Genomic DNA, 18,386 nt, shown 5'->3' on the forward strand with positions numbered 1-18,386 from the left:
GGGTACAGCACGGCACAGTTTAGGGCACATTTACACAGGGTCTCAAAAGATGTTCGATGGCTATCGTCATTTTGAGAGACCCGAACCTGGAACCTGGAACTCGACGTTTGAAGAAAAAAAAAAAAATACATAAAAGCCAAAAATAGTTGTCGTCTCAGTCATTTTTTATGTTCTTCTACACTTCCTATGTACTTTTAATGTACTTTGTTTGTTTTTCATTTTTTTGTGACCTGTTTCTCTTGCAGGTACTCGTCGGCTACCACGCATTGATTTCATATATTCTGACACAAACAGTGTTTGCGCTCAGCATACATGGATACCTTTGCTGATAGCAGCTGTGGTGATTTTCTGATTTCAGCACTGCAGTTAAAATCCTATTTTGGTATACGTGGATAGCGCCGTGTATACCCATCATTAAATTCAGTGGGTGGTTGTTTGGGCGGTTAATGATGAGAATCCAAAAACTTTTGTTGTGTCAGTCATTTTATATGTCCTACTCTTCCTAATGTACTTTTTTTTAATGTACTTTGTTTGTTTTTTCATTCTTTTGTGACCTGTTTCTCTTGCAGGTACTCGTCGGCTACCATGCATTGATTTTATATATTCTGACACAAACAGCGTTTGCGCTCAGCATATATGGATACCTTTGCTGATAGCAGCTGTGGTGATTTTCTGATTTCAGCACTGCAGTTAAAATCCTATTTTGGTATACGTGGATAGTGTCGTGTATACCCATCATTAAATTCAGTGGGTGGTTGTTTGGGCGGTTAATGATGAGTAATACTACGCATTATTCCTGTGCTGATTTCTGATAGGTTCTCTTTTTTTTCGTTCAGCCCACAGGCTGCATGAAAAAAAAAAAACCTATATGCCAAACAAAGACCAGCAATGTACTGGTACGTTGCTGGACTTTGAGTGGTTATACCAGGATGATGCCTGCAGATTTAGGCATCATCTTGGTATCGTTTTTTACAGCAAGCGGTCGGCTTACATGTAAAAGCAATCCTAGCGGATAATTGGCCGCTAGACTGCTTTTACATGCAGTGGGAGGGGACTCCCCCCCCCCCTCCTGCCGCCTTCCGCTGCCTTCCATGGTTTTTCTCGGGCTCTCCTGTCCCACCGGTTAACCCGAGAGTGCAGCCGGTGGTTCAATTATCTAACCATAGAGCTGATTGGAGATGAGAATGGCTCCAATCATCTCTATGGCCTAAGATGCCGGAGGCTACGAGCATTTCATAACTTCTGTTTCGCCAGAAATAAACAGCGCCATTGGGAAATTGGGAAAGTATTTTATCACACCAATTTTGGTATGGTCAGATGCGTTAAGGTCAGAGGAAAGATCTAGAGTATAAAAGACCCCAATTTTTTTTAAAAAGAGTACCTGTCACTACAGATTGCTATCATAGAGGAAATTTAAATTCACCGTGATAACAATAAAAATGATTAAAGAAAAAAAAATGAAAGAAAAGGTGTCAAAATAACATAAGAAAGCAAATTAAAAAAAAAAAAAAACAAAAAAAAAAATCAAGCCCCCCTGTCCCCCCGTGCTTGCGCGCAAATGCGCGCACAAGCGTTGGTCTAGTGTCATATGTAAACCGCAATTTCAGCATGCATGTGAGGTATCGCCGTGAACGCCAGGTCGAGGGCAGTAATTGTTGTGGTAGACCTCCTCTGTAAGTCCAAAGTGGTAACCTGTAAAGACTTTTAAAGGCTTTTAAAACCGTACGTAGTTTGTTGCCGCGGCACGGGCGTGCGCAATTTTTAAAGCATGTCATGTTAGGTGTCTATGAACTCGGCATAAGATCATCTTTTAAATTTTACCAAACAATTTGGAATTATATAGTGTATTTCTGCATTAAAAATAAAAAAAGTGTTTTTTTACGCAAAAATTGCGTTTGGAAAATGTGTGCGCAAATACCGTGTAACAAAAAAAATTGCAACATCCACCATTTTGTTCTGTAGGGCCTCTGCTTTAAAAAAATATATAATGTTTGGGGGTTCAAAGTAATTTTCTTGTGAAAAAAAAATATTTTTTCATGTAAACAAAAACTCACAGAAAAGGCTTGGTTTTCAAGTGGTTAGAAGAGTGGGTGATGTGTTGCTAAAATTGAGCATAAAATGCCAGGACTGTTCAAACACCCCCCAAATTACCCCTTTTTGGAAAGTAGACACCCAAAGCTATTTGCTGAGAGGCATATTGAGTCCATGGAGTATTTTATATTTTGCCCTAAGTTTCAGGAAAATGACAATTTGTTTTTTTTTTTTTTTTTTTTTACACAAAGTTGTCACTAAATAATATATTGCTCACGCATGCCATGGGTATATGTGAAATGACACCCCAAAATACATTCTGCTGCTTCTCCGGAGTACAGGGATACCCCATGTGTGAGACTTTTTGTCAGTCTAGCCGCATACAGGACCCGGAAAACCAATCCGCACCTTCTGGCTTTCTAAGGGCGTAAATTGTTGATCTCACTCCTTACTACCTATCACACTTTTGAAGGCCATGAAATGCCAAAATGGCACAAAACCCCCCCAAATGACCCCATTTTGCAAAGTAGACACTCCAAGCTATTAGATGAGAGGCATGATGAGTCCATGGAATATTTTATATTTTGCCACAAGTTTCAGGAAAATTATTATTTTTTTTTTTTTTTTTTTACACAAAGTTGTCAGTAAATGATATAATGCTCACACATGCCATGGGTATATGTGAAATGACACCCCAAAATACATTCTGCTGCTTCTCCTGAGTACAAGGATACCCCATGTGTGAGACTTTTTTGCAGTCTAGCCGCGTACAGGACCCGGAAAACCACTCCCCACCTTCAGGCTTTCTAAGGGCGTAAATTGTTGATCTCACTCCTTACTACCTATCACACTTTTGAAGGCCATGAAACGCCAAGATGGCACAAAACCCCCCAAAATGACCTCATTTTGCAAAGTAGACACTCTAATCTATTTGCTGAGAGGCATAGTGAGTATTTTGCATCTCTCATTTTTTTTGGAAAATGAAGAAAAAACAGGAAAATGCATTTTTTTTCCTCTTTTTTCAAATTCCAAAACTTTGTGACAAAAAGTGAGATCTGCAAAACACCCAACATGCCTCTCTGCAAATAGCTTAGGGTGTCTACTTTCCGAAAAGGGGTCATTTGGAGGGGGGTTGTGCTGTCTTGGCATTTCATGGCCTCCGAAACTGTGATAGGTAGTCAGGAGTGAAATCAACAATTTACGCCCTTGGAAAGCCTGAAAGTGGGGGTTGGCTTTCGAGGACCTGTACTCGGCTAGACTGCAAAAAAGTCTCACACATGTGGTATCCCTGTACTCAGGAGAAGCAGCAGAATGTATTTTGGGGTGTCATTTCACATATACCCATGGCATGTGTGAGCAATATATCATTTAGTGACAACTTTGTGTAAAAAAACAAAAAAAAAAATAATAATAATATATTTCCCGGAACTTGTGGCAAAATATAAAATATTCCATGGACTCACCATGCCTCTCAGCAAATAGCTTGGGGTGTCTACTTTGCAAAATGGGGTCATTTGGGGGGGTTTTGTGCTATGTTGAAATTTCAGGGCCTCCGAAACTGTGATGGGTAGTCAGGAGTGAAATCAACAATTTACGCCATTAGAAAACCTAAAGATGGAGATTCATTTTCGGGGTCCCGTACACAGCTAGGCTCCCAAAAAGTCTCACACATGGGGTATCCCCATACTGAGGAGAAGCGGCAGAATGTATTTTGGGGTGTCATTCCACATATACCCATGTCATGTGTGAGAAATTTATCTTTTAGTGACAACTTTGTGTTAAAAAAAAAAAAAAATTGTAATTTTCCCAAAACTTGTGGCAAAATATAAAATATTCCATGGACTCACCATGCCTCTCAGCAAATAGCTTGGGGTGTCTACTTTGCAAAATGGGGTCATTTGGGGGGTTTTGTGCTATCTTGAAATTTCAGGGCCTCCGAAACTGTGATGGGTAGTGAGGAGTAAAATCAGCAATTTACGCCATTAGAAAACCTAAAGATGGAGATTGATTTTCGGGGTCCCGTACACAGCTAGGCTCCCAAAAAGTCTCACATATGTGGTATCCCTGTACTCAGGAGAAGCAGCAGAATATATTTTGGGGTGTAATTACACATATACCCATGGCATGTGTGAGAAATTTATCTTTTAGTGACAACTTTGTGTTAAAAAAAAAATTTTTTTTTTTTTTATTCATTTTTCAAACACCTGTGACAAAAAAATTAAATATTCAATGAGCTCAACATGCATCTCAGAACATTCCTTAGGATGTCTACTTTCCAAAAAGTGGTAATTTGGGGGGGTCTTGTACTGCCCTGCCATTTTAGCACTTCATGAATTGAGATAGGCAGTCAGAAATTAAAGCTGCGTAAAATTTCAGTATTTACACCATAGTTTGTAGACGCTATAACTTTTGCGCAAACCAATAAAAATACGCTCATTGAATTTTTTTTTGTCAAAGACATGTAGCTAAATATATTTTGGCCAAAAAATATGACATAAATTGAGTATATTGGATATTTTTTAAAAGACAAAGTTGAAAATTTCATTTTTTTGCAAAATTTTCGCTCTTTTTTTATTAATATCGCAAAAAATAAAAAGCGCAGAGGTGATCAAATACCACCAAAAGAAAGCTCTGTTTGTGGGAAAAAAAGGACGTAAATTTTGTTTGGGTACCACATTGCATGACCGCACAATTGTCAGTTAAAGTCGCACAGTGCCGAAGCACAAAAAGTGGTCTGGACGTAAGACAGCAAAATCCTCCGGTTGTAAAGTGGTTAAGGGGGGATATGATCAACATGTATAAATACATAAGGGGTCCATATAGTGAACTTAGTGTTGAGTTGTTCACTTTAAGGTCAACACAGAGGACAAGGGGGCACTCTTTATGTCTAGAGGAAAATCGATTTTGTCTCCAAATTCAGAATGGTTTCTTCACAGTAAGAGCTGTGAAAATGTTGAATAGACTCCCTCCAGAGGTGTTCTGGCCAGCTCACTAGATTGCTTTAAAAAAGTCCTGGATTCTTTCCTGGGTGTACTTAATATAAATGGGTACTAATATTTATAGGTAAAGTTGATCCAGGGAATATCCGATTGCCTCTTGGGGGATCAAGAAGGAATTTTTTTCCCCTGCTGTAGCAAATTGGATCATGCTTTGCTGGGGGTTTTTTTCGCCTTCCTCTGGATCAACTGCGGGTATAGGATTGTGTATACAGGATTGATGGTTGTTTTTTGTTGTTTTTTTTTTTCTTTTGTTTTTGGTTGAGCCAGATGGACTTGTGTCTTTTTTCAACCTGACTAACTATGTAACTATGTAAGAGAGGCCTTCCTTAACACATCAGGCTCATCTACCAGGTATGTGACAGATATCGTTTTTCATATTAGGTTCATGGCAGTTATGTAAAGTGTAAACATAGGTATTTATTACCTCTTAAAATGGTCACAGTCCTCCCCTGACAATGCCTTCTATCGTCAACCTTTCTCTCCAAAACGCAGACACCATCTTTGTTCAGACATCAGAATCCATTTCAGATGCTGGTCCAGGAGGACTCAATGATGTTAATCCTGAAAGCCTTTATGTTCTTTGCTTTGTTCATACATGCTTCCAATAAACTCATCCCCCGTCGCTTCCTTTCACTTTGTCAGAAAGTTACAATGTACAGTTTAAGTGAGTGATCAAAGCGGGAGCCTGGAGCATATTCAGATTACATCCCTGTCCCAGTGTGCTTTGTTCAGGCAGACCTCAAAAAACTATTCTTTGGCACACACATTTAATTTGAGCCAAAGGACTAAGTTTAAAGAGGAACTAAACCCATCAAATTAACAACAGTTTCAACAGTTGCTTTCCCGGCATGTGCTGGGAATGTAACTGTCACATTTTCTTGTGCTCTTAACCAAACTGCCAAACTGCCAAGCCATCAAATGGCCGATGTCATAAGGGATCACATGTTCAGCACCATGGGAGTTGAGGATTAATCAAAGGCCAAGACGGCAGCTTCCTTGGCTGAAAACGCTAGGAGGGTTTAATTCTGCGTTAAAGCAGAGTTCCACCTAAAAGTTGAACTTCCGCTCTTTTGCTTCCCCCCCCCTCCAGTGCCACATTTGGCACCTTTCAGGGGGGAGGGGGGAACGGGTACCTGTTTTGCACAGGTACCCTTCCCCATTTCCGGGAGACGGCGCTGTCCCTCGGAAGTTTGGCCGCCTCCTCGTTCCCCCGCCACAGAGCCAATCCGAATGCGCAGCGAGCTTCGCGCATGCGCATTAGGCACCCGCTCGTGAAGCCGCAAGGCATCAATGCCGGGTTCCCTCAGCGGCAATGGCAGCGGCAGCACCCGACAGCCGATGGAAACATCGGCTGCAGTGCCTACATCGCTGGACTCCAGGACAGGTAAGTGCTTTAATAATAAAAGTCAGCAGCTACAGTATGTGTACAGTATGTGTAGCTGCTTATTTTTTGAGGGGGAGAGGGAAGGCTGGAAGACTGCTTTAAGTCTAATATTTTCATATATCCTAGCAATAAATTGAGCTGCAAGTTTGAAAATGACTTGCTAAGCTTTTGCCAGACTTGCCAGGCTTCACAAGTTTGTTGCACAATTGACGCAAGTCCGCATTGCATGACTCCAGATTAACTTTCTTTGCAAACATTTTTCAAATCTGCTGCAAGTTCTGGTTGTTATGTTGTGCAATAGTCATCCCACCACAGGGGTCACTGTGACTGAATTTTCATGCAGTAGACTTGCAGAGCTCTTGCTGTAGACCATGGGTGTCCAACCTTTTGGCTTCTCTGGGCCACATTGAGTGTAGAGAAACTTTCTCTGGCCGCATATTGCTTAAAACCCTTGGCAAAAAAATATTCCAGTAATTTTCTGTCACTGGCACAATATAAAACTGCAAATGTCCATACATCTGCATAAAAATACAGCGAAAGACAATGTTTGAAGTTTGACAGTCTGGAGGGGGAATAAAAAGGTTTAATCCTGGATTAGAAAGTGTTATTACTATACTAAACTTTAGTGATGACGCCAGCTGGCTGGTTGGTAAGTAGTGACTGGAAATTCCTTGGCTTTTTTTTCCCAGTAAAATCCCAATTTAGCAAGCTTGTTCAATTAAAGTTGGGGATGCTTGTGACATCATTGACCAAATATGGCCAATGTCATTGACCTAACATGGTCATGTGGCCATGTTAGGTCAATGATGTCATGAGCATCCGCATCCCCACCCATGCAGCGGGGAATGCCTGATTGGGCCAGCACTGACAGCTTGCAAAAGGTTTATGTAAACATGAATTCAGACAGAACCCAAGCTCAAAGAAAAAAGTGCAAAGTCCAGCCCTGCTGCTGGCAGCCTATCAAAGTATGTGACAGGCTGCAGCTGGTGAGACTGGATGCTGTATTGAGGGGTATCAGTGTTTGGGGTCCTGTCTTTTCAAGGACAAAAGTCCGCAATGCCATAGGCTTTCACAGATGCCTGCAGCGGGGCTGGGCGATGCATCTGTCCCCAGTGTTGGGACAAGGTCAACCAGTGCCCAGGGCAAAGATTCCAAACTGCGCCCCTCTCCCGCTCATGATGTGCGATCTTAGGGGATCCTACATCCAGCAGTCACTTGCTTGTCAAAACCACTGCTGATGTCCTTATTCATGTCAGCCTTGAAACAGAAGGAAGGTGCATCCAGTAAACCATTGCGCCAAGGGCAGCCGTTGCTTCCAGGCGCATTTAGTCACTAGGAGGAACGCACTGAAAATGGACAGCCCCGTATCCATGGGACCATAAAGGAATAAAAAATAGGGAAATGTGCATGTATAGAAGAGATTTACTGTTTTGTTTTTTTAAACTAGACTTTCTCATTTTCCTTTTAGCAGCACCTTCATTATATTCTACATAAAGATACCCATTATTACTTACAGATCTTCTTTAAGGGCGGAAAACAGAAATTTGTTTAAATGGTGAATAATTTTAGGTTGCTGAGTCCGTGAGGGCGGTTTGCAGATCAGATGACAAATGCACTCCTCTTAAAATTATTTTTCTATTCATATTTAAAAAGTATTCATATATGCAGAATTCTCATATTGCTTAAAACCCTTGGCAAAAAAATATTCCAGTAATTTTCTGTCACTGGCACAATATAAAACTGCAAATGTCCATACATCTGCATAAAAATACAGCGAAAGACAATGTTTGAAGTTTGACAGTCTGGAGGGGGAATAAAAAGGTTTAATCCTGGATTAGAAAGTGTTATTACTATACTAAACTTTAGTGATGACGCCAGCTGAATAGAAAAAGGAAAGTTATTCTGTACAAGTCTAAAGCAAGAAAATATTGCAATGACAAATGTAGATTGCATTCTTACAAGGAAAGTCTGTATAACTGAAACATATCAAAATACAGTATATATATATATATATATATATATATATATATACATACATTCAGCATAATCCTAATATATATTTATATACCATATTATATATACTGTTTTATATATTATATTATATATATAAATGTTTACATATAAACATTATTTATATACAGTAAAACCTTGAATTGCGAGTATAATTCATTCCGGAAGCATGCTTGTAATCCAAAGCACTCTTATATCAAAGCAAATTTCCCCATAAGAAATAATGGAAACTCAGATGATTCGTTCCACAACCATTTATTCATAAATCCTTCAATTTATAGTCCATATAAAAAGATTATAGCAATGCGATAGGTTGTGTAACCCTACAATGTCCATCCACAAATGACGCCTCCACAAGGGGATTAGAAGCAAAATCCAGCTGGAGCTACAGGGTAGCAATATGGTTCCATTTAATGAAGGTACAACATTTAGCAACTCACATGGTTGATGAATAAAACAGGCTAATCTAAGTATGCAGGCATCCGGGGTAAAGCTGTCCACATAGACCATCTTCTGCACCGCAGGCTGCTAGTCTGTAATCCTGACCGGGAAGACCACCCTGCAGTAAAGCGATCTGAAAGCGAGGGGCAGCATGGAAAGGATGACGTAGATGGCAGTGCGGAGGATGGTCCTATGTGGACAGCTTTACCACTGATGACTGCATACTTAGATGTGCCTGTTCCAATCATCAACCATGTGAGTTGCTAAATGTTGTACCTTCATTAAATTTAACCATATTGCTACACTTAGAGGCGCCTCTCTTCTCTTTTATACTCAGCTGTGACTTGAAGCTACTTGTATATCAAGACATCGCTTGTATATCAAGTCAAAATTTATTTGAAAATTTTGCTTGTCTTGCAAAGCGCTCTTAAACCAAGTTACTCTCAAACCAAGGTTTTACTGTATATATATATATATATATATATATATATATATATATACATTATCTGAGAAAAGTGAGTACACCCCTCACATTTTTGTAAATATTTTATTCTATCTTTTCATGTGACAACACTGAAGAAATGACACTTTTCTACAATGTAAAGTAGTGAGTGTACAGCTTGTATAACAGTGTAAATTTGCTGTCCCCTCAAAATAATTCAACACACAGCCATTAATGTCTAAACCACTGGCAACAAAAGTGAGTACACCCCTAAGTGAAAATATCTAAATTGGGCCCAAAGTGTCAATATTTTGTATGACCACCATTATTTTCCAGCACTGCCTTAACCCTCTTGGGCATGGAGTTCACCAGAGCTTCAAAGGTTGCCACTGGAGTCCTCTTTCACTCAGTGGCGACTGGTGCTTGGTAATTCGGGGGGGGGGGCGTCAAACCAATGCGCATCCCACCTGTCGGTCAGTCCATCCGTCCGTCAGTCAGTCTCAGTCAGTTGGCAGGCAACATGTCCCCCCCCCAACGGTCTGCCTCCTTATGTCCTTTTTGAGCCGGGGAGTGCTGGATGGCTGAGCCGCTGTCCTTCTCCTCCAGCCATGTCTCTTCTGCCTCTTCCTGGCCACTGGCCAGTAAGATCGCTTCTCCTTTTGGCCAATCAGGAAAGGAGTCTCACAACCCTCTACCTGATTGGCTGGGAGGAGAGTCAGTGTGACTATAGGGAATATTCATTTACTATTGTCACACAACTTGGTGGGCTCAGAGCGCAGTGCTCTGTGCCCCAAGCCCACCCTTTTTTGAAGCCTACTAGAGCCTCTGGCTCTAATCACGTGCTTCAAAGAAAAATAAAATCCCCTATTGGAATCTATGTGTCCGACGCCCTGCATGCAGATTAGGGGGCTGGACGCACTCCTCCATGATGACATCACGGAGCTGGTGGATGTTAGAGACCTTGCGCTCCTCCACCTTCCGTTTGAAGATGCCCCACAGATGCTCAATAGGGTTTAGGTTTAGGGACATGCTTGGCCAGTCCATCACCTTTACCCTCAGCTTCTTTAGCAAGGCAGTGGTCGTCTAGGAGGTGTGTTTGGGGTAGTTATCATGTTGGAATACTGCCCTGCGGCCCAGTCTCCGAAGGGAGGGGATCATGCTCTGCTTCAGTATGTCACAGTACATGTTGGCATTCATGGTTCCCTTAATGAACTGTAGCTCTCCAGTGTCGGCAGCACTCATGCAGCCCCAGACCATGACACTCCCACCACCATGCTTGACTGTAGGCTAGACACACTTGTCTTTGTACTCCTCACCTGATTGCCGCCACACAAGCTTGACACCATCTGAACCAAATACGTTTGTCTTGGTCTCATCAGACCACAGGACATGGTTCCAGCAATCCATGTCCTTAGTCTGTTTATCTTCAGCAAGCTGTTTGCAAGCTTTCTTGTGCATGATCTTTAGAAGAGGCTTCCTTCTGGGACGACAACCATGCAGACCAATTTGATGCAGTGTACGGCGTATGGTCTGAGCCCTGACAGGCTGACCCCCCCCCCCCCACCCCTTCAACCTTCAGCAATGTTGGCAGCACTCATACGTCTATTTCCCAAAGACAACCTCTGTATATGACGCTGAGCACGTGCACTCAACTCCATGGCGAGGCCTGTTCTGAGTGGAACCTGTCCGGTTAAACCACTGTATGGTCTTGGCCACCGTGCTGCAGCTCAGTTTCAGGGTCTTGGCAATCTTCTTATAGCCTAGGCCATCTTTATGTAGAGAAACAATTCTCTTTTTCAGATCCTCAGAGAGTTCTTTGCCATGAGGTGCCATGTTGAACTTCCAGTGACCAGTATGAGAGAGTGAGAGCGATAACACCAAATTATACACACCTGCTCCCCGTTCACACCTGAGACCTTGTAACACTGACAAGTCACATGACACCCGGGAGGAAAAATGGCTAATTGGGCCCAATTTGCACATTTTAATCTAGGGGTGTACTCACTTTTGTTGCCAGTGGTTTAGACATTAATGGCTGTGTGTTGAGTTATTTTGAGGGGACAGCAAATTTACTGTACACTGTTATACAAGCTGTACACTCACTACTTTACATTGTAGCAAAGTATAATTTCTTCAGTGTTGTCACATGAAAAGTGAGGGGTGTACTCACTTTTGTGAGCTACTGTATATAGTAAGAATATACACAAGAGGGTACAAACGCCGAGTGCATCACTTCCATAACCATTTATTAAAAACATGAAAAATATTGTACTCACAAAAGTAGATAAAATCAATCTTTTCAAATACACAGCTCCATCAGGTGGGACGGGTATCCATATCTGATGCCACTTGGTGGAGAATCTTACATGTTTCAGGGGAGAGCCCCCTTCCTCAAAGCTACTTTTGTGAGTACAATATTGTTATGTGTTTTTAATAAATGGTTATGGTGGTGAGGCACTGGGAGCTTGCTCCCTCTTGAGTGTGTTTTTATAGTACTTTGAAGTTGGCCCAGTCTGAGGAGGGCTGCATCTAAGAAACCATTGCTTGCAATACTCATTTTGAGAAGTTCCTTAAACACAATAGGCTAGGCGGGACTTTAAGTGAGACCCCAGCAGGTAGTGCCCGGCGTCTCCATCCCTGTATCAAGAAAAAAATGAGGTTGAAGGATTATAAGAGGTGCATGGAAGTCAGCCAGCCCCCAGTCTGATGTACTCACCCTCCAGTCTGTCACCAACCAAGTAGACCTGTCTCATGATACAAAGAAAAGGGGTTTAGTTGACACACATTTGCAAACGCATGTGTAAGCTGCAGAGCCACTTCACGGCACCCTGTTAAATCTGCAGTCCTAACACTTCCTAATTTAATGTCTCCGCACTGGGAGCACATGGCTGCTAATGGATGGATGGGGGAACAGGTGGGAGGGAGACAGCCCAAACCTCCCCCAACCCACCCCCATCCATGACTGGTCTGTTGTCTCAAAACTCAAATAACTAAGTTGTAACGATTGGTACAAATTGAAAAGGACCAGCTGAGAAGCATTACACCTCCACTTCCATGCACCTCTTATAATCCTTCAACCTCATTTTATATATATATATATATATATATATATATATATATATATATATATATGTATGTATGTAGCAGGATTCCCAGCTGTTTTGCTGGATATGGGCCCCCCTGGGTCACCGGGTGCAACAAAAGTACCTTTGTGCATGATTCCCCAAGTGTGATCACTGAGACAATGACCAGTCCAGTATCTTTGGGTTTTTGTATTTATTGAGAACTTGGATGGGAGAAGGGAATGAGTGGGATACTCCTTCGGCTCAACTAAGCACAACTTGCTGGGGACAACTGAAAAATGCTGATTGACGCTGACTTGATGCTGGCTAAACGCCGGTCAACAACGGTTGAGGCTGGTGAACGCTGGCTTGCTGCCTATTAACTCCAAACTGACTTTGGACTGCATTCTTGCATAAAGAAGTCCTCTTTGAACTCCCTTAAGCTCTCCTTGCTGAGGTAGCTACTTGTACTACTGCTGCACTGCTGAACACTTCAGGGCCCACACCGGCGCCCCCTTTTACTCACTTATCTTCAGGGCTTAGACTCTGGAACCCCCTTTCTAAGCCTTATCTACTGGTTAGCTGGCTTCCGGATCCCTCTGACCTTCTGGAGTGGTCCCCTCTCCTAGGCAGACCCCTGGGCAGTTTTGAGTACTCACGACACTGTTTTTCCCCGAAACTTCTGCCCAGCAGCTCCACTCGGTCCACAGCACTCTGGATCCCTCTCTGCAGCTCAGCTCAACCTTCGTTCTCTAGGCCGACTGCCCAGGACACCTTCACTACTGCTGACAGGAGGAGAGACAGCCGTCTCCTCCTCCTGGGACTCTGCTTCCCACCAAAGACACCCTGTCACATGCTCCCTCAGACTTTTAACTCATCCCAGGGTGCATTGCGGCAAACTCCGCCCATTGAGATAGCCATAAGCCCTGGTGTGCTATTGGCTAGATTTCCTCCACTATTCAATAAGAGCCCTCATTGAGTGGGGAGAGTGCCCAGGCTCAACAGGTCACACCTGGAAACATGTGACAGCCTAACTAAATGATCAGGCCCCCCTGATATGCAGACAGGGCCACCCATATGCTCTTTCCTAGCACCTACCTAGGAGGGTGCTGCATATATATATAATGTGAGTTAATGTTTTCAAAATCAGACAGAAGCCTCTGCTCAGTGCAGGACATATGAAATATGAAAGCCCGCTTGGAGTTTGCAAAAAGCACCCGAAGGACTGTGAGGAACAAGATTCTCTGGTCTGATGAAACCAAGATTGAACTATTTGTCCTCAATTCTAAACGTTATGTCTGGAGGAAACCAGGCACTGCTCATCGCCTGCCCAATACCATCCAAACAATGAAACATGGTGTTGGCATCATCATGCTGTGGGGGTGTTTATCAGCAGAAGGGACTGAGAGACTGGTCAGGGTTGAGAAAAAGCTGAATGGAGCAATGAACGGAGATATCCTCAATGAAAACCTGTTGCACAGTGCTCAGGACCTCAGACTGGGCCGAAGGTTCCATATGGACTACTGAATACCAATTTGTCCTGTAGATTGATATTTTTTTTATTCAGGTCCCTAGTGTGGAACCTGTGGGTCCCATATTTTTCCTCTTTTGCGCCATTATTTATTTATTTTTTCTGTGATTTCCTATTGGGAGTATCTCACAAAAAATAACATTTTTGTTGCAGGGGATGCCAGAAATCTGACTTGTATCTTAGTGCAGACTTCTAGGAAAATTGGTGAGCCAATCACACAAGCAGGAAATGATGTTTCTGGGGTGTGGTCAGTATACATTCTGTGTACAGAACAGCTCCAAGTAGCCATATTGCATTGCATTTTCAGAAAATGATAGTGCTGCAGATTGAAAATTACATTAATAACATTCAATTACAATATGACTTGTGTCGCAATTGTATACGATATATTATCTTTCTTTATTTGCTATTTTTTTCCCCACAGAAGTGGAGTTACCCTTTAACCACTTCAGCTCCGGAAGGTTTTACCCCCTTAATGACCAGGCCATTTTTTGCAATTCGGCACTGCGTTGCTTTAACTGACAATTGCGCGGTCGTGCGACGCCGTAACCAAATACAATTAATGTCCTTTTTTTTCTAACAAATAGAGCTTTCTTTTAGTGGTATTTGATCACCTCTGCGGTTTTTCGTTTTTGCACTATAAACAAAAAAAGCGTAAATTTTGAAAAAAAACACCAACATTTTCTATTTCTGCAATAAAACATTCCCGATGAAAAAAAAATATATATATATATATATATATAAATTTTTTATCAGGTTAGGCCAATTTGTATTCTGCTACACATTTTTGGTAAAAAAAAAAATCCCAAAAAGCGTATAATAATTGGTTTGCGCAAAAGCTATAGCGTTTACAAACTACGAGATATATTTATGGACTTTTCATTTTTTTTATTTTTATATTATTAATGGCAGCGATCAGTGATTTTTATTGTGACTGCGACATTGCGGCAGACAAATCTGACTTTCTGGGGACCAGTGACATTAACACAGTGATCAGTGCTAAATAATATGCACTGTTACTGTAATAATGACATTGGCAGGGAAGGGGTTAACACTGGGGGTGATCAAGGGGTTAAATGTGTTCCCTAGTTGTGCTTTCTAACTGTGTGGGGGATGGATTGAACAGAGGCATAGAGATCGTTAATTCAGCTTAGCTGAGTCACACGATCTTTCCCTGCCTCTCTGACAGGAGAACCATCTTGCATTGTTTACATTCCCGATGGCTCTCCTGTCAGTATTGCCGAAGATCGTGGGAGGCCGGGGGCGATTGAGCCCGCTTCTCCCGCGGTCTGCCTCCCTCTGTGTCTAATCACATACTGTAGATCTATGTGATTATGCGCAGCCAAGCCGCCCTGCCGCTAAATCTGCGTACGGCGGTCGGTTAAGTACATGTGATAGTGTTTTCTTTTTAATAAATTCACAAATATTTATAAAATTCTATTTTTACCTTGTCATTATGGGGTACAAAGTGTAGATTAATGAGAAAAAAAATGTATTTAACCACTTCCGGACCGGAAGGATTTGCCCCCTTAATGACCAGGCCATTGTTTGCGATTAGGCACTTCGTTACTTTAACGGATAATTGCGTGGTCGTGCACTGTACCTAAATAAAATTGACGTCCTTTTTTCCCACAAATAGAGCTTTCTTTTGGTGGTATTTGATCACCTGGGCAATTTTTATTTTTTAAAAATAGAGCGACAATTCTCAAAAAAAAAAAAACAATATTTTTCACATTCTGCTATATAACATTCCCCAAAGAAAAATTTAAAAATCTAAATTTTTTAACATTTCAGGCCAATTTGTTTTCTGCTACATATTTTTGGTATAAAAATATCACAATAAGCGGATTTTGATTGGTTTGCGCAAAATTGATAGCGTCTACTAACTATGGGAAAGATTTATGTCATTTTTATTGTTTTTTTTTTTTTTTTTTTACTAGTAATGGCAGCGATCTGCGATTTTTAGAGGGATTGCGACATTGCGGCGGACAGATCGGACCCCTAACTGACATTTTTGACACTTTTGGGGGGGACCAGTGACATTACTACAGTAATCAGTGCTAAAAAATATGCACTGTTACTGTAATAATGACACTGGCAGGGAAGGGGTTAACACGGTGGGTGATCAAGGGGTTAAATGTGTACCTAGGGGCGTGTTTCTAACTGTATGGGGGCGGGGCTTATGGAATGACCATAGAGACCTGTGTTCCTATATAGAAGGATCACAGGAGCTCTGTGATCCTTTCAGGGAGAAGAACGGTCAGCTGTGTTTACAACAGCTGACCGTTCTTCTCTCTCAGCGGGGAGAGTTCGCGGGTGTCAGGCGGCAATCGGAGTCGCCTGCCCCGTGCTGCCGAGTGGGGGCGGTTCAGTTTTGCGGTCCCGGTATATTGCGTTTTTTTCTGTAATGTTATTTTACTAATTAAATCATTGAAAATGTAATATTTTTGTGTTTTCCATAGCTCTTGCTCTGTCTCTCAGTATCTTTTATGTGTTTAAATCAGTTTCTATTGTTTTAAAAGTGTGTTTAACCACTTAAGCCCCAGCCCTATTTCGGACACTTTTTGTTTACAAGTAAAAATCAGTATTTTTTCCTAGAAAACTACTTAGAACCCCCAAACATTATATATATTTTTTTAGCAAAGAATCTGGAAAATAAAATGTCGGTCATTGCAATATTTTTTGTCACGAGGTATTTGCGCAGCGGTCTTTAAAACGCAATTTTTTTGGAAAAATTTTGAAAAATCACATTTCACTGCATTTAAAAAATACTAAACAGTAAAGTTAGCCCATTTTTTTTTTGTATATTGTGAAAGATGATGTCACGCCGAGTAAATAGATACCCAACATGTTACGGTTAGAGATCTCAATAGGCGGCGCTTTAAATATTTTTAACGGTTATCAGTTTAGAATTAGAGTGTAGCTCTTTTTTTTAAATTATTGCTCACGCTCTGGTGATCGCGGTGATACCTCACATGTGTGGTTTGAACAGCGATTTCATTCGCGGCTCGACTTCCATATACGTTTTTTTTTTGTGCGCGAGCTAACGGTGACGGGGGCAGCTAAAATTTTTTTTTTTTTCCTATTTATTTTATTTTTTTTAACTTACAGGTTAACTTACACCCTAGACCCCTCCACTACACTTCCCTGTATGGAAAACGCCAAAAACTGCGTTTTTGCATACAGCCGTTTTTTAAATTTGCCGCCTTTTGCAGCACAGTAACCCGGAAGTGACGTCATGGACGCCGCCTCCGGGTTACGTCATCGGAGACCCAATCAAAGCTGTTTCCGGCATTGATCGGGACTCCATCCAGCCGGCGGAAGGCAGCGGGAGCCCGGGTAACGATCGAGCGGCTCCTGGGCCACACCGGATGTTACCGACGGAAAGCTGACCGTCGGCTGTAAACCACGGTACCAGGATGGTGCCTCTAGCTAGAGGCATCATCCCGGTATACCCCCGCAAAGTTTGCCGACGTAGTCCTACGTCACTTTGCGGTAAGTAGTTAAAGACCTTAAAATGCTTTTAAAAGTACAGTGACAGTAAACAAAAAACATGCCTACAGTGTATTTTAATAGGGTTTTTCTATTTCGCGGATTTTCACTTTTCGCGGGTGGGTCCGGAATATAACCTCCGCGATGGAGGGGGGTTTACTGTACACTATAATATACCTTCCTATCTATCTACTAATACTAGCAGCATAAATATTAAAAATAGTTCATGTTAACTGAGAGAGTTTAGTTATACTTTAACATTTATACATTTATAAATATTTTTTTTTTAAATATTAGTATTTATATATTTAACCACTTTACCACCGGAGGATTTTGCTGTCTTCCGTCCAGGCCACTTTTTGCGATTCGGCGCCGTGCGACTTCAACTGACAATTGCGCGGTCGTGCAACGCCGTACCCAAACAAAATTTACGTCCTTTTTTTCTCACAAACAGAGCTTTCTTTTGGTGGTATTTGATCACCTGTGCGATTTTTACTTTTTGCGCTATAAACAAAAAAAGAGCATTTATTTTGAAAAAATAATAATATTTTTAACATTTTTTTATATGAAATTCCCCCCAAAAAAGATGTAAAAACCAATTTTTTAAAAAATTTTTGGCCAATTTGTTTTCTGCTACCTATGTTTGGTAAAAAAAATCACAATAAGCGTATTTTGATTGGTTTGCGGAAAAGTTATTGCGTTTACTAACAAAGGGAAAGATTTCTGTCATTTTTGGTGTTTTTTTTTTAACGCGTAATGGCGGCGATCTGCGATTTTTTTTGTGGGACTGCGACATTGCGGCGGACAGATCGGACCCTTGACTGACATTTTTGACACTTTTGGGGTTACCAGTGACATTACTGCAGTAATCAGTGCTATATATATGCACTGTTACTGTAAAAATGACACTGGCAGGGAAGGGGTTAATTTTATTGGAGAGGGAGGGGTTAATGTATGCCTGGTGCTTACTGACGTGTAGGGGGGGAGGTGACTG

The sequence above is a fragment of the Pelophylax lessonae genome, assembly GCF_965119305.1.
Source record: "Pelophylax lessonae genome assembly, chromosome: 8".
Taxonomy (NCBI): Eukaryota; Metazoa; Chordata; class Amphibia; order Anura; family Ranidae; genus Pelophylax; species Pelophylax lessonae.